The sequence below is a fragment of the Hemitrygon akajei genome, chromosome 2, assembly GCF_048418815.1.
Source record: "Hemitrygon akajei chromosome 2, sHemAka1.3, whole genome shotgun sequence".
Taxonomy (NCBI): domain Eukaryota; kingdom Metazoa; phylum Chordata; class Chondrichthyes; order Myliobatiformes; family Dasyatidae; genus Hemitrygon; species Hemitrygon akajei.
The window spans coordinates 126,237,554-126,263,084 of NC_133125.1; the positions used below are offsets into that span (position 1 = coordinate 126,237,554).

General features: G+C 41.6%; 1 long non-coding RNA gene across 1 annotated transcript in view; it reads right to left on the reverse strand.

The window, feature by feature from the left end:
* Positions 1–2,104: 2,104 nt before the first annotated feature.
* The window catches only part of LOC140737670 (uncharacterized), a 65,542-nt gene continuing 42,115 nt past the window's right edge, over positions 2,105–25,531 (reverse strand). The window contains exon 5 of the long non-coding RNA XR_012101223.1: positions 2,105–2,351. This is a non-coding gene — a long non-coding RNA (uncharacterized lncRNA). The remainder of the gene's footprint in view (positions 2,352–25,531) is intronic.

Here is a 25,531-nt window from a genome sequence, read left to right on the forward strand (position 1 = left end):
TCAGCTCAGTTCTAAAAGAACATCGCTTTATTCTGAAGCTCTGCCCTCAGATCCTACACTCTACTACTAATGGAAACATCCTCTCTATGTCCACTCTATCCAGGCCTTGCAGTGTTTGGAAATTTTCAGTGAGATGCCCCCTCATCATTCTGAACCCCACTGAACCATCAAATTCTCTTCACACATTTAGCCTTTCATTCCTAGAATCATTCTTGTGGAAGAGAAGGAACCTCACTCAAAGCAAGACCTATTCATGCGTCATGAAGTTAAAATGAGCAAAACGATCACACACCTTAAGAGAGAAAGAAAGTGTATTGAAAATCCACATCTCCACAAAACCATTGAACAATAGGCCAACACAGTAGAAACCGAGTCTATGTGGTCTATTAAAGAGCAGCCCAATTCTTCAAGGATCAAGGATCAACTTTATTCACCATATACATTTACACGTATTCGGAATTTGTTGTGTGCATTAGTCAGGATTCAACATGCAATAAAAAGCAACAATATTCAACAATGATAAAGAACAAAGAACTATGTAAAAGTAAAGTTAGAGGTTAAAGTATGGATATTAAATAAAATTTGCATAAATGCAACATACAATGTAAACTGTATTACAAGAAGTGGTTTAAGGCATTGACAGTGCAGTGACAGGGGTAATATACAGAGGTGGTAGGAGGCCAAGTAGAATAGCTGATAAGATTAACTGCCTGGGGAAGAAACTGTTAAAATAGCATGAAGTTTTGGTTTTAATGGTCCTTTAGCGCTTTCCTTGGGTGGTGGGCTGGAGATAAGTCTCTACTATGGGAGGTGTAAGACAATCTTTCCCTCCACCAGCCAGTTGGTCTCCCTTAGGCAAGATGCAGCATCTGCTTAGACCCCCGATCAGGGTCACATGAAACCATGGGAGCAGGTGGTGAATATTCTAAGTCCTGGTTATATGACCACTGATGCTAGGCAGACAATCACTGAAGAGTATTGATAATTGGTGGGATCATCCATCTTGTAAAGACACTGTCCAGAAGAAGGCAATGGCAAACAGATTTCATAGGAAAATTTGCCAAGAATGATGGTGGTGATGGAAGGATCATGATCGCTCAGATCATCCGACACAGCACATAATGAACGAATGGATAGCGCTTTCTATTACAATCTCCTACATCATCCTCACACCTCTGTAAGATTTTCTCTTTTACTTCTTTATTGAATTCCCTTTGATGGCCAGCAATGTCCTTGCATCTGTCACGCTATCTGGCAGTGTTTGGGGATCATGAGATTTCACTCCTCTGAATCCAGCACTGTTGCATGCACACAGGAGCAGTCTACTGGTGACAAGTCTAGTGGCCCAGTTCAGTCTGATCCTGCCCAATAACATCCCCATCAGTCAAATTACTTTGTCCTTTCCATAGACCTTAGCCAGGAACTCCCAGCAAATCTAGCCCCAGCCATTTTCAAGTGCAGTCACAAGTGTAACAGAGGAAACATGTATTCACAGCATACAAACAGCAATGCACAACCTTGGTTTACATCTGTCAGGTGTAACCCTGCTGCCTATGTCCTTTCTCATTTTAGGACCCATCAACACTGCACTCGGGGTCTTCATCTGTTCTCAAATTTTCACCCTTACTTTAAAGTTGCTTCACGATCTCACCCCTCCATAACTCTACAATCTTGTTTCACATTATTATCCTCCAGCATATTTATGATCAACCTACTCTGTACTTTGGAGCAACACCAAAGGTGTTGATCTACCATTGCCTTCAGTTCCCAAGATCCAAACATCATAGACTCCTTCAAAAATAAATCTCCTCACCTCCCTATCCCTCTTGCCCTCTCTGACTATTCTTGAAAGAATTTCTTCATGAAAGCTTGTTCCTATGTGGCTCATTATTTTTTATTCATAATGCTTCAAAGCAGTACATTGGAATGTATTTTCTACATTAAAGGCGGAACATAAATAGACCACGGTGCTTTTGATATTATGTAGGATATCTCTCTGCTTCGAAATGTTTCAATATAAGGAGTTGTTATTGCCATTATCCTTAAGTATTGTGAAGTATTTTCATGGTAGAAACAGATTGCATAAAGTATGGAATATAACATATTGTTTAATTGAACCACATTTTATTTGTAGTAAATTCACTTTACAATGAACACACAAAAATGTCCACTGGTTTGATCAAATTTTCTTCTTTGTGCTTTAGTTTGAGCAGACATTTTGCATTTGCTTATCCACAGGCATGGGCATCACCGCTGGCATTTAATGCCAATTCTTCATTACCCATGCCAGATATCGAAGCAAGCTTCAGAATCACACATTACCAGACTAGGTAAGGACAGCAGTTTTCTGACTGTGAAGAATGAGATGGTTTTGTTTTAATGACAATCCAGACATGGTTGTACTAAGTATCTCAGAATCACAATCACTGGCATGTGACATGAAATTTGTTAACTTAGCAACAGCATTTCAATGCAATACATAACATAGAAGAGAAAAACACAAACTAAAATAATAATAATAAATGAATAAGTAAACCAATTATAGTATACTTACAAGGGGTGATTGATAAGTTTGTGGCCTATGGTAGAAGGAGGTGAGTTATACAGCTCTAATAACATGCACATGCAGGTCAACTCTTTGAGTGATTATGCAGAAAGTTTGAAGTTAATAATTCATCAGGGGTGATTGATAAGTCGGTGGCCTAAGGTAGGAGATGAGTTATTAACTTCAAACTTCCTGCATAATCACTCAAAGAGTTGAACAGCATGTGCATATAACGAGATCTGTATAACTCATCTCCTTCTACCTTTGGCCACAAACTTATCAGTCACCCTTGCTGAGGACACTTTCTGGAGGTCAAAGTATGCAGTTGTATCCTCTACAATTGCTGGACTAAGTGTGTAAATGTAGGAGGGGACTATGTTGAAAAATAAATGTGCTAGGTTTTCTAAAGTTGACTCCTTCTACCTTAGGCCACAAACTTATCAATCACCCCTTGTATATCGAATAGATTAAAAATCATGCAAAAATACAAATAATATATATCAAAAATGTGAGGTAGTGTCCAAAGGTTTAATGTCCATTTAGGAATTGGATGGTAGAGGGGAAGAAGCTGTTCCTGAATCGCTGAGTGTGTGCCTTCAGGCTTCTGTACCTCCTGCCTGATGGTAACAGTGAGAAAAGAGCATGCCCTGGGTGCTGGAGGTCTTTATTATGGACGCTGCCTTTCTGAGACACTGCTTCCTAAAGATGTCCTGGGTACTTTGTAGGCTAGTACTCAAGATGGAGCTCACTAAATTTACAACACTCTGCAGCTTCTTTCGGACTGTGCTGTAGCCCCTCCATACCAGACAGTGATGCAGCCTGTCAGAATGCTCTTCACGGTACATGTATAGAAGTTTTAAGTGTATTTGTTAACATATCAAATATCTTCAAATTCGTAATGAAGTATAGCTGCTGTCTTGCCTTCGTTTACTGAATTTACTCAGTCTGCACTTACTGAATAGCTTGTATTTTTGTTTCATTAACTCACACCTTTCTACCAATAGTCCAGTCACAACTGTACAGATTGTCCTTGGGCAATGAACAAGTTCATTTTGCCCATATGCCAGAAAATACAGAAGAAAAATTACTCGATAGCTTTTTATGTATACATAGTGTTGCCAGGAATGGCATCAACTGATAAGAAACTAGTAAAAGTGGAGAGAGAGAGAGAGAGAGAGAGAGGGAGAGAGAGAGAGAGAGAGAGAGAGAGAGAGAGAGAGTGTGATAGGAATCAACAATTACCATAAACTGTGTGTGTATATGTGAGAGAAAGAGAAGGGGAGACTAGGTATTCCATGCATAAGAACAAATGTATGTATATACATCAATATTTGGAACTTAAGAATGTTGTTGGAGCTTATTTGTAAGTAGGAGAGTCCGTAAGTCAGGTGTACTCAATCCTGCGATAATCTGTATCCATAGAAGTGACACTTCCTTAGACTGTTTGATGATCACATTCAACAAATTCCATAAAAATACCATGCCATACAATATGTTCAGTCTTTAGTTATGCAAAGGAAACAAAAGCCAAGCAAGCTAATCCAAATTATCCTGATGTAGCTTAAGTCAAATATTTGCTTCATCTTGCCTACAACTGGGGTCTGAAGAACTCTTGCTTCCCTTCTCCTGTCACATCCCACAAAGAGTGTCATACCAACCACTCACTTTCTTTGTAGGCCATAATCGCACGCCAAGCAAGCATGTTCTAGTACTCATATCCTGTCACACTGGATGGATATGGATGGTTAAAGTTGTTATTCTTTATTCGCCAACTTATATCTGCAGTTTTGTTTCTGTGTAATTCTCAGTCATCTTTAGGATCATAAATCTGGATGAAGTTGAAGCTCGAGGAAATAAGAAGAAAAAATTAGATCCTAGGAAAGTCACTAAAATCATTGTTACCCAAGTCATTTGAGCACAATATTGAATTTAATCAATGACTGTGCATACAATATCATCTCTGGTAGCAAAGTCCAAAGATTCTCCTTATCTCAGTCCTTAATGAATGATCTTTAACCTTAAATTCTGTACTCTTCACAAAGAGGAAGCAACTGTTCAGCTATTCTTTTAACCTTCCTCAAAATGGTTTTCCAAATGATGTTTCCATTCTGATTTTTTAAATATATATCTTCCTCCTTTCCTTCTGAGAGAGTAACTTAAAATCAGTTTTGAGAAGAATATGATGTGTGCCTAGGAATTATTTTAGTGAAGGATGGCTATTGAAGTTTTAGTTAAATGGTCGAGATGTCATCTTCAAGAAGCGATGCCCCCAAAAGGTGGCATACATCATTAAGTGCCCTCATCATCCAGGTCATGCTTTGTTCTCGTTGCTACCATCAGGAAGGAGGTACAAAAGCTTGAAGGCACACACTCAATGATCCAGGAACAGCTTCTACCCCTCTGCCATCCTCCTTCTCCACATCCTTTTCTTTCTTACACCTCTTTTCTTCTTAGCCCCTTTGTTCTTGCTTTCCCTTTTAATTCATCACTCTCTCCTCACCCCACCAGAGTTACCCATCTGCTGGCTGCTCAGAAGTGAGATCCCTGCAGTGATTGCTCCCTGGCGGCCCCCACAGTCACATGAAGAAGATGGTAGCTCCACCGAGACAGCACTAGAAGTCAGGATTGAATCTGGAGCACAGGAGTCATAAGGCAGCAGTTTGACAAGCTGTGTTGCAGTGCGTCTTAGAAATTTCCTTGATTCTGCACAAAATTCTTACCTTAACATGGTGGTTGTTTGGGGAAGCTCCAGTTTTGCATTAGAAAGTTACACTTACAGGGAAGTTGTAATGGTAGAATGGAAACAGCTTGACTTGAATCAATCCTAAAAATAATTGTACTTAATGTCCTGCATTTACTTGCCAAGTGCCATCAGCATTTCCCAGCTGTCAAACTCCAAATGGCGTAAAATGGAGATTGACCTAGCTGAATTCCCCTGCACTGACAGTGGAGAACATACTTAGAAAACTGTACCCCTGACTGAGCAGAAAGTTTGCCTTGAGTCCAGATGAAGTATCTCAACCCGAAATGTCAATTTCCATTTTCCTCCACAAATATTGCCTGACCCACTGAGTTCCTCCAGCTGTTTGTTTTCTTGATTTCTTCAGATTTCAGGAACTGCAGTCTCTTGTGCCACTAGGGAAATGTTATGATACAGCATGCTTGCTCGACTAGAGGCCACTATGGAACTGATGAACCATCTGGCCTCCCTCTGCGCTGTAACAAGTAAATTCATCATTAAACTAGCATTGGCAGTCTTGTCCCAATTTAGATACAAATCTGGGCATTAAATTTTTGTCTTGAATAACAATGAGAATTAGGCAGATACTTTGACTGCATATAGTGACAACACCATCTCGAGTGGTGACAATTTTTTTGACCATATGGAATCAACTACCAGAGAAAGCTATTCAGGCAGGTTTCTTAACAAAATTTAAAAGGTATTTGGATAAGTGTGTGAATAGGAGGTGTTTAAAGGGATGTGGGCCAAATGTGGGTAATAAGCTGTCCGATGATTGGACCAGATGGATTGAAAGAGCAGGGTGTCAGGACCAGAGGCGAGAGTGGGCTGATTCTGCTCAATACTCCGCCATGTTTATTGGCCCTGCGCTGAGCTGAGGCTGAGAATGTAGCCTGCTCCGGGCTTCTTGTTTGTGGACTCACTTTTATTCTACATACTGTTTGATTACTTTTATTGTTTGAACGATTTGTTTTTTTCCCTCTCCCTGCACGTTGGGTGTGTGATGTCTTTTTTAAAATGGTTTGCTTTGGGTTTCTTTGTTTTGTGGCTACCTATAAGGAGACGAATCTCAAGGTTGTCTAAGTATACATACTTTATAATAAATGTTCTTCGGACTTCGAACTTTGAATATTTACCAGTGTGGTCCAGTTGGGTCGAAGTGCCTGTTTCTGTGCCATGTGACTCTATAACAGTGATTCCTTCGCATAAGTAGTTGAACAGCACTGGTGTCAATAGTGGTGATGTGAATACTTGACTTCTTCTTCCTACTGCTTCTCTGGGTGGTTTATTTATAATATCTTTGATCCTTTTTCACTGCTAGTTTAAAGTTATTTAAGGATCTCAGAGTGAATGATAATTTTTTCTATCGCCATGAGTGTTGTTATACTAGTCATAGATAAGTTGTTCTAAACCATGAGAGAGTTTTATGGGATTTAATATGTACTGCCTTTGGAAGTGATACATAGACCAATCTTGCAGTGTTTTCAAGTACAATAATGTCTCGGGGATGCAAGGAACCTCAGAACAAGGGTATGTACTTTCCTATCTTCCTGTTACATTGGACTCTTTCCAGTTCTCTTATCGCTCAAATCAGATCACTAATGATGCCATTGCCTCTGCCCCCCACTCTGTCCTGTCCTGTTGTGTATTTAATATTTCAATAATATTTAATAATATATATTGTTTGATTGAGTTTTCTTGTTTGTTTCAATAATTCATTATGGGTTATATGTAAAAATACATTGATTGCATACGTCATCACGCTGCCATTTGATACTAGATAAATGACGCCATTTGATGCTGCCATTTACTAGAATGTCACCTGGGTTTCAGCACCTAAGTTACAGGGAAAGGTTGAACAAGTTAGGTCTTTATTCTTTGGAGCATAGAAGGTTGAGGGGGGACTTGATAGAGGTATTTAAAATAACAAGGGGGATAGATCGAGTTGACGTGGATAGGCTTTTTCCATTGAGAGTAGGGGAGATTCAAACAAGAGGACATGATTTGAGTTAGGGGGCAAAAGTTTAAGGGTAACGCGAGGGGGAATTTCTTTACTCAGAGAGTGGTAGCTGTGTGGAATGAGCTTCCAGTAGAAGTGGTAGAGGCAGGTTTGGTATTGTCATTTAAAGTAAAATTGGATAGGTATATGGACAGGAAAGGAATGGAGGGTTATGGGCTGAGTGCGGGCCAGTGGGACTAGGTGAGTGTAAGCGTCGGCACGGACTAGAAGGGCCGAGATGACCTGTTTTCGGGCTTTAATTGTTATATGGTTATATGGTTACACGTGCACACCTCACTTAATTCGAACTACACCTGTCGTTTCGAACTCCCATGGGTTACTTTGAATTAATTTAATGTTTTGAAGTTACAAAACATAACACACCCCAGCTGAAAGTGGTACCTCATATGCCAGGAGGCTGTTTATCGACTTCAGTTCAGCATTTAATATGATCATCCCTCAGAAGCTGGTGGGTAAACTACCCTCGTTGGGTCTCAACACCTCTCTCTGCAAATTGGATCTTGGACTTCTTGACAGAAAGCTCACAGTTAGTCCATGTTGGCGGTAACATCTCTGGCTCCACCGTGCTGAGCATTGGCAACCCCCACCCCCAGGACTGTGCGCTCAGCCCACTGCTGTTCATGCTGCTGATGCGTGACTGTACTACTAAATTTACTGCTGACAGAGTCATCAAGTTTGCGGATGACAAAACAGTGGTTGGCCTCATCAACAATGGTGATGGGACAGTGTACAAAGAGAAGGTAGAGTGGCTGGTGGAATGGCATGAGCACAACAATTTGAGTCTTCCTGTCAACAAGACTAAAGGGATGGCTGTGGAATTCAGGAAGGGACAGGCAGACTGCACATAAACAGCTCGTCCGCGGAGAGAGTTGGGAGCGCCAAGTTTCTGGCAGTGCAGACAATGGACGATCTCACCTGGTCCTTCAACACCACCTCTTTAGTCAAAAAAGCACTTCTCCACTTCCTGAGAAAATCAAGGCATGTAAGGTGCCACCTCCCCACGCACACCATTCTAACCATTGTTTACACCATTGGGAACATCCTGACCGGCTGCGTCACTGTCTGGTAAGGGAATTGCAAAGCATCTGACCACAAGAACCGATAAAGGACTATGAGGACTGCTGAGAGGATCATCAGGGTCTCTCCTTCACCCATCAGAGATACTTACTGGGAGCGCTACGTATGCAGGGCTCTTAGCATTTTCAATGATCTCTTTTAATCCCCTACCATCAGGTAAGAGCTACCGCAACATTAGGATGAAGACCGTTAAGATGGGGAACAGCTTCTACCCCTAAGCCATGAGATTATTGAAATCACTGTTACCACCCAGGTCTCACTATGTTTGAAGTACCAGTAGCATTATACTGTTTACTTTTTAACTTGCAAAGTAAATGCACCTTATGTGTTGTGTGTGGGTTGTACGTACGGTGTTATGCAACTTGGTCTGGAGGAACATTGCTTGGTTTGGTTCTATACATAGTGGTTGAAATGACAATAAACTTGAACTTGAACTTGAACTTGAGTTTGAAAACTAACAACAACTGAAATACGTGCTAATATCACATGTCTGATAATATCTCAGTTAAAACTGGTGTCTGTAGTTGTTTGAACTTTGTCTCCTTGGGTTCTGGAAGTTCTAATGTTGAAATTAACCGTTCGTTGCTGATAAACTATATGTTAAATCAGGTAAGACAATATACGTGTTGATGGACAGGACCAATTGGATCTTTATATTAGGTCTGTAATCTTAATTATATTTCTAGAGTAAAAAAGACTTAATTACATATTTGTTTCAAATGTACATCAGCATTGTCCCTGGAATTGCAGAAGTGTGGTGCTCCTGACAGCTGCAATTATAGGTATAACCAATGAACTTAATCTAGAAATCAGAGAGTGGTTTTTCTCCACTCACGAGACATGTGCAATGGGGTCTGATTGCTATACATTTGCAATCAAAATGCGAACACTGCTACCAATCCAAAGACTTGAGTTTAATGGAAAGCTAATTATAAATTGATTCTGGAATATATCCATGAGAAAAAAGAGAATAACTGTGAAATAGACAGATATAAAATGTTATCACGCAGAAAGCTTGCAACTAAGAACACATCTACATGAAGCAATGGTGCAGGAAAGCAGCCTCCATCGTTGGGGACACCCACCATCCAGGTCATGCTCTCTTCTTACTGCTGACTTCAGGAAGAACATACAGAACCTCAGGACACAAACCACCAGGTTTTGGAACAGTTATTCCCCCTGAACCGTCAGGCTCTTGAACCAAAGGGGTAACTTCACTTGCCCATCATTGAAATGTTTCCACAACCTATGGACTCATTTTGAACTTTGAATTCTGAAATTCCTGCATTTTGGGCATGCTGCCCAAAGGCTCACAGATGTACTTAGGGGGAGCTTTCACATGTTCATGAGTGAGAACAGAATGGAAATGATTTGCTGTTGGAATTGGACTGAAGTGGGAGGAGACACACATGGAGCCAAATGGCTGTTTATTTGTTGTCAAAGTCTTTGTAAACATGTGTTCTCATTTTTCATTTCCACTGACATCTGTTGATGGGAAAAATTAAACCACTTCCACTTTCATGACTAAAAAATACTTTTAAAATGAGATTTTATTTCTCATAAAATAATGAATGTTAAGAAATGAAAGGGTTAACATATGAGGAGAGTTTGATGGGTCTAGGCCTGTATTTGTTGTGTTTAGATGAATGAGGGGAGATCTCATTGAAACCTATTGAATATTAAATGATCTGGAAAGAGTGGATGTGGAAAGCTTGTTTTCAAGGAGAGTCCTGGACTACAGGGCACCACCTAAGGTAGAAGGACATCCCTTTAGAACAGTGATGCGGAGGAATTTCTTTTTGGTGAATCTGTGGAACCATTTGTCATGGACAGCTCACCTGAGGAAGGCAAGTCATTGGTACGTTTAAAATGAAGGTTCATGGGTACTTATTCAGTAAGGGCATTAAAGGTTACAGGGAGAATGGGATTGAGAAGGAAAACAAATCAGCCATGATCGAATGGCAGAACAGACTCGATGGGCCGAATGGCTTGACTCTGCTCCAATGTCTTATGGTCTTAAAAGTATTCAGATGCAAGAGCCTTTAATTGTATGGGAGTGGGATTTAAATGTAGTGGGTTTGATAACAGAAGCTGTGTCTTGTCTCGTGACCCTGGAATGTGTTCAGAGTGTGCTCTTGCCATCATCACATTAACAAGTGCAATGCACCTGAGGAGGCTTAGTTCCTGTTCATTATTATTTCAACAGCTGCTGAGCATCAGTCATGTTAGTTTGGCTCTTTTTTTTTGAACCAGAAACATTCCAGGGTAGTTCAGTAAAAACTTGGATGTTTTTAACAATGCATTTTTAACCTGGTACATTTTTCCCTGAAATTGTTATAGAGCTAGGTTATTGTAAATCTAAACATATTGGCAAAACAAAATCATTAGAATATTTTGTAACCTTTAAAATGACTTCAATAAAAAGTATTATACACACGCTTAGGGTCAACCTTTTAAATGAAATACTATATAGGTACTCAAGCAGGGAGTTCCTGTTAACTACTTTCATTTGTGCAAATTACTTTGTAAAGTTCCTTAGAGCAGCAGTTCCTATGTTCTCTTTGTGTTTCTTGCAGTCATGGCAACAAGAACATTTTCTTACATAAGAAATGATGACCTCTTAGTATAAAAGGTCCGGTAGTCTTTGTTCCCCAGGCAACTTTTCTCTTTACTGTTCATTTGGCCTCCAGGGAGGGCATTGTATAAACAGGATGGGACACTCGGCTGGTGTGGATAGGAATTCTACCGCTGACCCATTGGGTCACTGCGAGCTTCAAGTTGCCACCTGTGCCAAATGACAGATGGGACAAGGTCAGCAGATCAGAGCAGTGAAAGGGCAAGGGTGGCCAAAGGAAAACACAGTGTACCAAATGACAGCTCACCTGCAAACTCAACTGGCCACACCATGCTAAATTTAAGTGAGTAACACACCAGAATTAATGTGAGCATGAGTCAAGGTCGGCTGCCCTGACAGCATTGTGCAAAGGCATTTGGCTCCTAGTTTAATACTGTGCTGTGCAGTAAAGGAAAACGAGAGAACAAAACAGAATCTCTTAAAGATACAGTAATTCCCAGAAAACCAGCTAGCTTCAATTCTTATATATCACACTCTGTTTTGGCTACATATGACACATAGGCTGTAGAATAGTTAACTTCAGTCATGAGTTATACAATTCTTGTTGATTCGCTATCTGAATGGGTTAATCTTTCCTTAAATGAAAATAGAACACTCAGTTCACTTCCAGATTCTGTCAGCTGCTTTTGGTTTTCATCTAAAAAAAACACGTAAAACCAAATGGAAGCGTTTTCAATCAAACCGTTGTCTGCAATTATATACACATAATCTTGGTTATTCCAAAACAGAAAAACATGATGGTCAATTGCACTGAGCGGAACACTGAACATAGAACATTGAGCAGTACAGCACAGCCCAGGCCCTTCGGCCCAAGATGCTGTGCTGACCTTTCAACATACTCCAAGAACAATGTAACCCTTTCCTCCCCCTTGGCCCTCCAGTTTTCTTTCATCCATGCGCTAATCTAAGACTCTCTTAAATATTGGTGCTCCCGATGTGGCCATTTATACATTGGGGAGACCCGCCGCAGACTGGGAGACCGTTTCGCCGAACACCAGCGCTCAGTCCTCCAGCAGTGGCGGGATCTCCCTGTGGCCACACACTTCAATTCCACAGACCACTCCCACTCCGACATGTCTGTCCATGGCCTCCTCTACCGTCAAGATGAGGCCACACGCAGGTCGATGGAGCAATACCTTATCTCCCGCCTAGGTAGCCTCCTACCTGCCGGCATGAACATCCAACTCACAGACCTCCATTGATACCCTTACCCCCATCCCTATCTATTATTTTAGTCTGGTTCTCTTTCTCTCTCTTTTTCCCCCCTCACTATAATCTCTCCCCCCAGCCCTACCTTTCTTTCTCTTTTATTTCCCATAATTCTCCACCTTCCCCCTAGCCCATTTCCCTCCAGCCTATCACTTCCCAGCTCTCTACTTTATCCCTCCCTCCAGTTCTTATCCCCCCTCGACCATCCCATGTTACTTGACTCCTGATGAAGGGCTTCGGCCCGAAACGTCGTCACTACCTCCTCCCATAGATGCTGTCTGGCCTGCTGAGTTCTGCCAGCATTTCGTGTTTTTTTATTTATTTCCAGCATCTACAGATTCACTGGTGTTGCTCTCTTAAATATATCTGCCTCTGCCCCACCACCAGTGTTGCATTCCATTCGCATCACTTTCTGTATAAAAATCCTACCACTGACATCCCCTATACTTTCCTCTAATCAGTTTAAAACTATACCCTCTTACCATTGCCAGCCTGGGAAAAAGACACTGACTTTCTAATCTAAATCTCTTATCATACACAAAAATCTTCTTATGCACTTTTATCATCTTATAAACTTTTCTTGATTGAGAAGTTATACAAAACTTCTTTACATTAGCCCATAAGGAGCTGTGTGTCTTACGATGATTGTCACATTACTGACTCCCGCGATACAGCAGGAAGTGCAACCAAATCATTGCACCCTTTCTCACTGGGCAAAGTCCTGTCATGAAGGGTTCATCTTCCTTGCGGAAAAATATGCTTTTGAACTGAGCTCCTTCTCAATTGTGTTGCATCCGGCAGTCCAATAACCCGGAGGACCGAGTGCCAGCAGGCTAAAATGTGAGCGTGATCGGGGGGTGGGGGAAACATTTTCCCTGCTTGATGTAAAGAGCGGTGCTGCTAAGCGTCTTGAGAAAAAGAACATTGAACACAGTATAGGCCCTTCAGCCCATGATGTTGGGCTGAGCTTCTAACCTTCTCCAAGATCAATCTAACCCTTCCCTCCCATATGGACCTCCATTTTTCTTTCATGTGCCTACGTAAGATTCTCTTAAATCTCCCTCATGCATCCGCCTCTACCACTACCCCAGCAGTGTGTACCATGCACTTCCTACTCTCTGTGTAAAACCCCTACCTCTGATATCCTCCCTAATCTTTCCTCCAACCACTTAAAAAATATGCCCTCTCATATTAACCATTTCCCCCCCCCCCCCCCCACCCCGGAAAAAGTCTCTGACTGTCCATTCTATCCACCTTTCTTATCATCTCTTTGACAGGATAAAAACTGGCGACCATGGGGATGAGATTTAATCACGTTTGTCTGGTCAGTGGGTGAATGGGAATAGTGAAAGAGTGTAAACAATGAATGTGAGGGCTGCAAAATGCAGAGCAGGAAGATGTGCCCAGCAGGTCAGGTTTGGAAAATACTCCACTTGCAGAGAGAAAAAGAGCAGAGCTAATATGCAACAACTGACATCGGCTGAGTTGTACAATACAATATTGAGGCCAGACTGCTGCAACAAACCCAAAGGGAAGATGGGGCACTCGAGCATGCGTTGGCTTCTTGAAGCCAGTGCAGTGATCAGAGTGGGAGTGGGATGGGAAATTAAAGTGACAGGCCACAGGAAGCTGCAAACAGAGTACAGGTCTTTTGCAAAGTAACCATTTGATGTGTTTGGTTTCTCGAGCAGTCTGAACACTGAGTGTAATACACTGGATTGGAAAGAGTGCACATATATCACGTATTATTATGGATTATTTGTAATTTGTAAATAAGACAGGTACACCAACTCCATCCTACATCCTACCTTTCCTTTCTCAACCCTTCAAGTGTGTACACACGTGCATGAATGGGCACATACACACACACACACACGCGCACACACCCGTTTCTGAAGTACAGTTCCAATGACTCCAATGAATCTGGGCTTCAGCAGTAGATTAGGAGTTGCATATGCGGATTTCTCAATCATATAGTGCACAGAATTGAAAGCAAATAGATACATACACATACACTTATTTTCCTTATTAGGATCGGAAGATGTTGAATCCTTGTGGGCTGAGTTAAGAAACTGCAAGGGTAAGGGGACATTGATGGCAGTTTTATACAGGCCTCCCAATAGTGGCTGGGAGGTGGACCACAGATCACAAGAGGAAAAGGCCTGTTAAAAGGTGCAATGTTATGGTAGTCATGGGAGATTTTAACATGCCGGTCCATTGGGAAAATTAGGATGGTAATGGATCTCAATGATCCTTAACAATCGACTCTTTCAAGAATCATTGGACTCTGGCATGGTTCTGGAGGACTGGAAAATTGCAAATGTCACTCCACTTTTTGAGAAAGGAGGGAGGCAGCGGAAAAGGAATTATAGACCAGTTAGCTTGACCTCAATGGTTGGGAAGATGTTGGAGTCAATTGTTAAGGATGAGGTGATGGAGTACTTGGTGACAGAGGACAAGATACTACAAAGTCAGCATGGTTTCCTTCAGGGAAAATCCTGTCTGATGAACCTGTTGGAATTCTTTGAGGAGATTACAAGTAGGATATACAAAGGAGATGCAGTGGATATTGTATATTTGGACTTTCAGAAGGCCTTTGACAAGGTGCCACACATGAGGCTGCTTACCAAGTTAAGCGCCCATGGAATTACAGGAAAGTTACTAACATGGTTAGAGCATTGGCTGTTTGGAAGGAGGCAGCAAGTGAGAATAAAAGGATCAACTTTGATGCCATATTTGACCCCGAATTAAGTTCAGTTCATTTAGTTCTGTCTCCATAATGTCACTTGGTCCCAATTCTCAGTTCATCTGTTGATGAAACACTTATGCATGTTTTTTAGAAAGCAAGAGATATTACTAAATACTTTATTAGTAACACTTTTTCTGTGGAAAATTGTGGTAAACTATCACCACAAACTCTGAAGAGGCAAGCAAAGGCAAGGCTGACTTGAGGATTGCAGCATGCAGGTGCGATGCAAAGTCAGAGTGAAGTTGAGGCGTGGTCGAGGGGGAGTGGTCAGAGTGAGGTCGAGGCATGTTCAAGATGGAGCTAGAGTTGAGGAGTTTCAGAACCTGAGAGCAAGGCTGGATCAATCTAAGTGCAGTGCCAATTTGGGAAGTTCGGGTACAGGCCTGAAAGTGGTGGTGGGGTCCAGGGTCAAAGTGCATTGATGCGGTAGGGCCCGGGTCCTGGTGTGGGGGATGACACTTGGTCAGGTTTAAACAGTGGGCCAGATGGACCGAAAAGGCAAGGTGTCGTGACTGGAGGTGAGGGTCAGGCCATTTCTGCACACTGCTTTGTAACATTTACTCCACTCTCCATGGCACTGAGGCTGAGGCTATGTCCTGCTCCGGGTGCTCCAAGCCTCGCTTCTGCAAGCTTCCTGACAATTTGCTCCACTGTGTGATGAACTGAGGCTGAGTCTGTGGGCCTATTCCAGCTGCTCTGGGCTTCGGAGCTACAGACTCAATTTGACTTTGCATGCTTTTGCTTGCTTTTATTGTTTGCATGACTTTTTTTCTCTCTGCACAATGGGTCTTGGTCTTTTCTCCTAATTGGGTTCTTTATGGTTTCTTGTTTTGTGCCTGCCTGTAAGCAGCTAAATCTCAAGGTTGTATGATTTACACATGCTTAGATAATAAATGTATTTTGAACTTTGAAATGTTTGTTATGTCTAGACATGACCAATTCACCTGTTCCAAACTAACCTCCTCCATCACATTTTCTGGTAACTTTAAGTCACTCAATACTCTGTTATCCATGTCCTCACTCTCATTAATTCATTATTCTAATACATGCTATCATAAATTATAACTATATATTTTTAAAATCTCATCATTATTTTCCAATTCATCTCTAGGCCTCCTTCTCCTATGTCTGTATCAAACTTTAGTTCTATAAACATCTGCAGTATCTTAAAAAAATATTCTGGGATTTTATTCATTGCCATTTTCAATCATGTTATCTTCAGAAGCTATGCTTTCAGATGCCAAATACCAGAGTCCTGAATTTTGCTAATCCATAAGACAATAAGATATTTGAGCAGAATTAAGCCATTTAGCCCATCTAGTGCTCCATCATTTTATCATGGCTGATCCATTTCCCCCTCAGCCCCAAACTCCTGCCTTCTCCCTGTAACCCTTCATGCCCTGACTAATCAAGAATCTATCAACCTCTAACTTAAGCATACCCAATGACTTGGCCTCCACAGATTCCTGTGGCAACAAATTCCACATATTCATTACTGTCTGGCTAAAGTAATTCCTCCTCATCTCAGTACTAAGTGGCCATCCCTTTATTTTGAGTCTGTGCCTTCTAGTCCAAGACTCCCCCACCACAGTTTCAATGAGATCCAAATCTCTCTGCCTCTTTGCTTCTTCTTTCAATTATTCAAATAGCTTTACATGCACGGTTCCAAATTTCATGCACTTGCTATCCCATGAAGCACTTTGGAAATTCTGCTTTGTTCCTTCATGTATACTACTGTTGTTGCTAGTTCATCGATAGGACCCCACGGAGTTCAACTAACAGAACTTTAGGAAGATTGCAAGATTAAGGATTCGCTCAAAAATACAGGACAGAGTTCATTTCTGAGCAATGAAGACTGGGAAACATGTAAAGAGAAGCAGGAGTAAATAACAAGAGGAAGAAGAGTTCTAGAAAGGGCATAAAAACATAAAGGGGGTAAATGGGATTAGTGAACAGAAGAGAAAGAGGGTACGGATGAAGTGAAAAGAGATTAAGAAGAAACACCCTTGAGGAAAGAGGGGGGATAGGGCATTTTGAATGGAACAAGGTACGTACAGAAATTAAGTTCGATCTGGAGTTAAAGGAACCAGCAACACCCCATGAAGACACTTGCGATTAAAATGAGCAGTACCGAGGAACAGAAGAGCTGCTGTGCTTCGTAATCAATGAAATCTTGACTGTCACCCTGCATTGTAAGAGCACTGTTAAAAATTCTAGTATATTATACCCCATTTCCTTAGGTCTGTCATGAACACCAGCTCAAGCCCTAAATTCTGGAATACCCTGCCCTGCAAATCTACCCAGTTCTTCCTCCTCTCCTTCTCTTCTCCTTCTCAACATTCCCCTTGTAAACCTCCCCACCTCCATCACCCTGCTCTCCTTTTGCTTTGTCCTTTAAAACTATTTATTCAGTCATTGGCAACACTGGAATTTATTGCCTAACTGTAACTGCTCTCGGAGTAAGGAGACAGTTTTAGAGTCACATACACCCCATAATGAGTTAGGATAAGTTTACTTTCTTGATGACTCTGTGAACCAGATATATTCTGCTTATAAATATCCAGTGGTTTGTGGTATCCTTTAATGTTGCTGGCAATTGTTTTTTTCCATTCCAGATTTATTAATGTTTTCATTTAAAGTTCCCAGCTGTTGTGATGGGATTAGAACTTACATTTCTTGCATCAATGGTCTACTCTTTTAGACACTAGTCCAAAAACTATGCCTTTGATCAAACCTTTGGTCATCTGCACAGTCGGGCACAAAAGGTCCCCTGGCACCACTTCAGAGAACAGGAGACTCATCCATAAAGTACAGTTCGGAGATTGTATGTTCTCTGTAAGGAGATTGTACACTCTCTCCGTGACTGAGTGGGTTTCCTCCGGGTGCTCCAGTTTCATCCCAGAGTCCAAAGACGTACCGGCTGATAGGTTAGTTGGTCACTGTAAATTGTCCCATGATCAGGCTAGGGTCAAATCCAGGGATTTTTAAATCTGGGCAGTGAAGCTTTAAAGGACTGTAGGGCCTATTCCATGCTGTATCTCAATTCATAAATAAATCCAGAACAATTTTTATCTCCTGGAGACACAAGAGACTGCAGATGCTGGAATCTGCAGTTACTAACAATTTCCTGAGGCACTCAATAGATTGAGCAGCATTAATAAGGGAGAACAATCACAACATCAGAATCAGAATCAAATTTATTATCACTGATTTGCATGACATGAAATTTGTAGGTTTTGTGGCCCCCATTCCAGGGCAGCTCACTCACCTTTAGTACCCACCGGACATGAAGCTCGCACCTGTGGCTCCAAGTAGCTTTTCGCTTGCAATAGCGGCCACACTTCAGTACATCGCTTCGACAAGTGGGCTAGGCCCGGTGAGGGTAGCCAATGGCATCACACGTCAGTGAGATAGGGATATGGCCAAGGTAATAGTCATGGGTTCGTGGACAGTTCATAAATCTGATGATGGAGGGGAAGAAGCAATTTCTGAATCGTGAGTGTGGACCTTCATGCTCTCATAGCTCTTGACCGATAGTAATAATGAGAAGTGGGCATGTACTGGAAGGTGAGGGTTTTGGTAGGATCTGAGGAAACCCTGCGTCAATATCTATTCATTACTGAACATTATCTGCTCACTGTTACCAAAACTGCTATTTTGCACATTGCAGCGGTAGTTTTGCTTCAAAAGAATTTAATTAGCTGTACAAATAAAAGTATTTTGGAATATCCTAAAAGATATGTGAAATACACCATACAAAACACCCTTTTTCTCATTACTTTTCATGTCTGCATGTGCCACCTTGTCTGAAAATAATCCCTAAAGGACTTTGGGATGTTTATTATATAAAAAATCCTAAATAAATGACTGGAATCTAAAAGTAAGGATGTAACGTTGAGGCTTATAAAGCACTGGTAGGGCTCACTTGGAGTATCGGGAGCAGTTTTGGCCCCTTATCTAAGAAAGGAAGTGTTGACATTGGAAAGGGTTCAAAGGAGGTTCACAAAAATGATTCTGGGGTTAAAGGCTTATCATATGAGGAGTGTTTAATGACTCTGGGCCTGTCTTCACTGCAGTTCGGAAGAATGGGGGGAGATCTCACTGAAACCTATTGACTGTTGAAAGGCCTCGATAGAGTGGATGGGGAGAGGATATTTCCTATGGCAAAAAGAGTCTAAGACCTCAGGACACAACCTCAGAATAAAGGGACGTCCATTTAGAGGAACTTCTTTAGCCAGAGACTGGTGAATCTGTGGAATTTGTTGCCGCAGACGGCTGTAGAGGCCAAGTCATTGGGCATTTTTAAGGCAGAGGTTGATAGATCCTTGAATAATCAGGGCATGAAGGGACACAGGGAGAAGGCAGGAGGTTGGGGCTGAGGGGGAAATGGATCAGCCATGATAAAATGGTGGAGCAGACTCAATGGGCTAAATGGCTTAATTCTGCTCAAATATCTTATGGTCTTATAAATTAAATGTGTTGCTACTGTGGGAAGAAAGAAGAAAAAAATGGACCTGCAATTTTGAGTTATATGCAAATGGATCAGAAACAAAAGAGAAAACAGTCTTTGTGATTAATATTTAGTCTTCCTATTAATTATAACTAAAACTGACGTTTTATTTCCTTTAGTCTATTTTCGATACTTTATAACATTCCCACACTCTCACAGTGTTGTTCGTCTATGATAAGTGTACAAAAGCTTTTGTTCGAACATGGATAAGTCCCCTGAAGTCAGTTCACTGTTTCTGGCTGCTGTTTGGAGTATTTTCCATGGTCGAGTGTTCAGAGCAGAACAAATTGGTCGACAGAACTACCACCCTCACAAATTCTGCATCCATCAATGCCAAATAGCATTGACAATGACATGCTAAGAAATCAACAGCCCTGTCCAGATATATCAAGGTAGACTAGCATAAAACTTTGGAAGCTTCAGACTGCATCAGCTCAAGGTAAAACGAGTTTAAAATAACCCCATTTTGCCAATCTCCATTATGCCAGTAATTATTGACCTTTGTATTACTACCATGACAGTCAATTTGATCTGACTCAGATGATCATAGCCAGATGTTAGTGGAAGCCTGAACAGGCCCAATAAAAATGTGGGATGGATCAATGATGCTGACAATCTGTGCAGAATATTATAGGTTTATTGGAATCTGTGCTTTAGTTATGGCTTGGAGAATATTGTTCCACACATTTGAAAGATATATACAACAATGTTCTTTATCATTTTTGCTTTATCATACCAAATTTGCCACCAGTTAAGCAACCTCACGGGCCCATCTGTATGTGCAAATTTCCACCCCCAGCCCATTGCTAAAACTCAGACAAATTTAGGAAATAGCACATCCCGATGTTTATTGCTGCACCTTGAAGAACACAAACTGAAACAGGAAAGTTTACGGATATGCTTTGTTCACAAAACTCATCCTTTGTCCAGCAGAGTAATGGGAACACGGCAGGACACTCATAAATAGACAAATTTACAATCTTGCCTCTGTAAAATGCCCACAGCAGCATTCACATCCCAGCATTCATTGTGCTGAGGCACCACCTGTGATGCCAGAGGGCGAGAGGTCAAAGCAAAGTCATTCTTTTGCCTTTGTACAAATCAACAGCAACTGACTAGTCCTTTATCTATATCGAAGTCTTATATTTTTTGAGGAACTGAAAAAAATTGCTGGACCATTTGCTCATTCACATAAAAGACAATGCAGCAGTATTGATCGTCTCATCCAATCACAGCAGTCCTTTCATCGGGGGTGTTTATGGGCACTCAGGGTTGAGAAATGAAGGAAATGTCATTTTCTCTTTCATTCAGGAGCCACTTTTTTCTTCCACCGTCTGTCTTCACCTTTTGACCTAAGCTCCAGCAACACTGGTCACTCAAGGGCAATAGTTCAGCGCCCGGTTAAGTGGGAGATGTTGTCTGGCCCACTTCCTCTTGGTGTTCCTACAGAAAGCTTTTGTTTCTCTGATTTCAAAGTCCACTTGAGCCAAGTGTTGATCTCCTGTAGGAAGAAGAAGGCAGCATTCCTTCCAGACACCCACTAATGAATGAAAGAGTGCTCTGTTTACATCCAAGCCAACGCAGATAGCAGCAATCCAACCTCAACAACAGGAACCATAATTAAACTCATTTATTTTATTGCTCACCATAGGGTACTCTGATTAAAAGGGTGATAATCTGACTCTATCGCAACTGATTTATAACCAGGACAGTTAAAGAAATTACACCCAGCTTTAAAATCAAAGCACCATTTTCCCAGGCACTGTTGATTTATCTTTGAAAGATTGCCGGTATAAAATCCTGGCATATGTATTTCAATCAAATTGATCATCATTCCTGCATAGTAAACTGACTATATAATTTTAAACAATAAGTATAAATGATCACTGAAAAAATGAAACTGAAACTTGAAAAGTCACAACCTTTTAAATGCATTCGTAAAAGTTCTTGAATGAGCAGGGCATGGAGGGATATAGAACTAATGCGGGCAAGTGGGATTATCATAGATAACATGATGGACACTATAGTCTCAGTGGGATGAATGGCCTGTTTCTATTCTGTAAAACATTATGACTCTATGCAACTGCCTTTAAAAGAATGATGTGTAGAAAAGATGTTTCTTCCTGTTTACAAAAGTACAATGCAATGAACTGAAACACAATTTAAAACTGCCACTACTGCACGATTGCCAACAGATATCACCATTACAAAAAAAATGTTGCAACCCAGCAATCAAAGTAAAACTGAGCTCTGAACTTCACAAGGGTCATCTGTACAACCTGCACCTTTCAGGACAAATTATCTGCTCCCTTGTGCAATCTTTGGTTCTTTCAAAGGGCTCATAATAGAACACAGGTCTACTTCACCAGCTGACTCAAAAGAAATTCAAGAAATATTCTCAGTCATGTTCCCATTTAATGAAGGGATGAATCTTGGGGTTGAGCAAAGAATACCATAAGACCATAAGATATAGGTGTAGAAGTAGGCCATTTGGCCCATCGAGTCTTCTCCACCATTTCATCACGGCTGATCCAATTTTTCTCTAAGCACCAATTTCCTGCCATCTCCCTGTATCTCTTTATTCTCTGACCAATCAAGAGATCATGTTTTGCTTAGCACCTTCTGCCAAACTCTACCTCTAAGTCTGTCTGTCTGGTTTAATACCCTTTGTTAGACTCTATTTCCAGTTCCATCTGGCTGGTTTAGTGCTCTCACTCACATTATACACCAACGTCCATCTTTTAAGTTACTGTCCTCTGCCATCCCGAATAGATTGATGCCCTCTGTCATTCTACACCTATGCTATTTCCTCTTTCTGGATCAGCACCTTGCTTCACAGAGCAGAAGACCTTGTCACAAGTACTACTAGTTCCAATGTATTGCTGGACCTGTTCTTTAGCGCCATGCCTGTCTCTTGTTATCTGATGGAATATGGCATCTCAGAATCCTAGCAAAGATGGGATCAAAAGCACTATCAACAGTTAAATGATAAATTAATATTAACAGCAAAACTGTTTCCAGAATCACTTTTAACTGGTTGTTACGATAAACATTTACCGGCTAATGTACAGAAAGAATAAGCTTGCTTAGCTGTAACCTCAGTGTACCAGTGGTGGCGTAAGTATGGCATGCATGCCCAAGATGGCATGTGCAATAATTTTTTTTTGGCACATGCATGCACTTTACTCTCTGTATACCCATGACAGTGTCACCACCCACAGCTCTAATCTGCTAACTAAATTTGAAGATGACACTACACTGCCTGGCCTAATCCCAAATAATAACGAGGCAGCCTACAGAGAAGAAGTCATCACCCCAACACAGTGGTGTCAAGAAAACAACCTCTCTCTCAATGTCGCAAAAACAAAGGGGTTGGTTGTAGGCTACAGGAGGAATGGAGGCAGGGTAACCCCTATTGACATCAATGGATCTGAGAGGCTGAACAGCTTCAAGCTCCTCGGCATAAACATCACCGAGAATCTCACGTGGTCTGTACATACCGGCTGTGTGGTGAAGAAGGCACAACAGTGTCTCTTTCACCTCAAACAGTTGAATAAGTTTGGTAGGGGCCTCCAAATCCTAAAGACTTTCTACACGGGCACAAATGAGAGCATCCTGATTGGTTATATCACTCCCTGCTATGGGAACTGTACTTCCCTCAACTGCGGGACTCTGCAGAGAGTGGTGTGGACAGCCCAGCACATCTAAAGATGAGAACTTCCCACTATTCAGGACATTTACAAAGATAGATGCGTAAAAAGGGCCCGAAGGATCATGGGAGACCCGAATCATCCCAACCACAAACTGTTGCAGCTGCTACCATCCGAGAAATGGTACCGCAGCATAAAAGTCAGGACCAACAGGCTTCTTCCAAAAGCCATCAGACTGCTTAATTCATGCTGATGCAACTGTATTTCTATGTTATATTGACTATCCGGAGGCAGAGGGATGGCTATGGGATCACTTCGAGTTAATGGACTGGGCCCTGTTCAGGGACACATCTGGGGAAGTGAATGAATACACCATAGTTGTCACAGATTTTATTAAAAAAGTTGTAGATGAGCATGTCCCCACAAGATCATTCAGGGTCTTCCCCAACCAGAAGTCCTGGATGAACCATGAGATCCAAATTTGCTGAAGAGCTGATCAGAGGCCATCATGTCTGGTGACCAAGATAGTTACAAGAGGTCCAGGTATGATTTCCGGAAAGCTATCTCATGGGCGAAGTTGCAATTCCAGACTAAAACTGAATCCATGAAGGATGCTCATCAGTTATGGCAGGACTTGAATACCTCTTATAAAGTCAAGTTCATTGCGTTTTATGCTCACTTTGACCGACAAAACATGGAGAATCATCATGAACTCCCACAGCTGCTGATGATCCTGTGATTTCAGTCTCTGAGGCCTTGGAGAAGTGAACCCACGAAAAGTACCCAACCCAGAAGGGTACCTGGCCAAGTACTAAAAACCTGTGCTGATCAACTGAGGGGAGTGTTCACTTGCTTTGACCTCTCGCTTTAATACTCTGAGGTACCCACTTGCTTCAAACAGGCTTCAATTATACCAGTGCCTAAGAAGAATGTAGTAACTTGCTCAAAGTACGAAGTTTAAAGTACATTTATTATTATCAAAGAATGTATAAATTAATCAACCTTGAGATTTCTTTGTTCACAGGTAGCCACAAAGCGAGAAACCTGAAAGAACCCAATTAAAGAATAAAAAGAAGACTAACACCCAATATGCAAGAGAAAGGAAAATAAAACACATCATGCAAACAACAATCCATAACGAAAGCGGAGACCTCAGATCCAAACCCCAGAGCACCCAGAGAAGGTCCAAAGCCTCACTTATCAGTTCATCATATTAATGGGCACGGAGCACAACAGCTGGGGTAATCTTTGTAGCCTCAGCACTATAGAGAGCACGGAGTGACCATTGCAGTGACGAGCAAAATCAGCTCTGGCCCCGGATCACAACACCCTGCCTTTTCAGTGTTTAAATTGACCATATAACAAAAGCAAAAGGCTCCAGCACACTAAAGAGAGGAGAAAACATCACAGAGACCAAGGGAAATCAGTTCTCACCTCCAATCTGGGCCAGCGTTACAATCCATGCGGGTAGATTGGGAAAATCAGGTTGGTGCTGGATCCATAAGACCATAAAACCATAAGATATAGGAGAAGAAGTGGGCCATTCGACCCATCGAGTCTACTCTGTCATTCAATCATAGGCTGATCCATTTCTTCCAGTCATCCCCACTCCCCAGCCTTCTCCACATACCCTTTGATGCCCTGGCTAATCAAGAACCTATCTATCTCTGCCTTAAATGCACGCAATGACTTGGCCTCCACAGCCGCTCGTGGCAACGAATTCCACAGATTTGCCACCCTCTGACTAAAGTAATTTCTCCGCATCTCAGTTCTAAAAGGACGTCCTTCAATCCTGAAGTCATGCCCTCTTGTCCTAGACTCCCCTACCATGGGAAATGATTCTGCCATATCTAATCTGTTCAGGCCTTTTAACACTCAGAATGTTTCAGTGAGATCCCCCTCTTTCTCCCGAATTCCAGGGAATACAGTCCAAGAGCTGCCAGACGTTCCTCATATTGTAACCCTTTCATTCCTGAAATCATTCTTCTGAATCTTCTCTGAACCCTCTTCAATGTCAGAATATCCTTTCTAAAATAAGGAGCCCAAAACTGCACACAATACTCCAAGTGTGGCCTCACGAGTGCCTTATAGGGTCTCAACATCACATCCCTGCTCTTATATTCTATACCTCTAGAAATGAATGCCAACATTGCATTCGCCTTCTTCACCACCGACTCAACCTGGAAGTTAACCTCGAGTGTATCCTGCATAAGGACTTTCAAGTTCCTTTGCATCTCTGCATTTTGAATTCTCTCCCCATCTAAATAATAGTCTGCCCATTTATTTCTTCCACCAAAGTGCATGACCATACACTTTCCAACATTGTATTTCATTTGCCACTTCTTTGCTCATTCCCTTAAGCTATCTAAGTCTCTCTGCAGGTTCTCTGTTTCCTC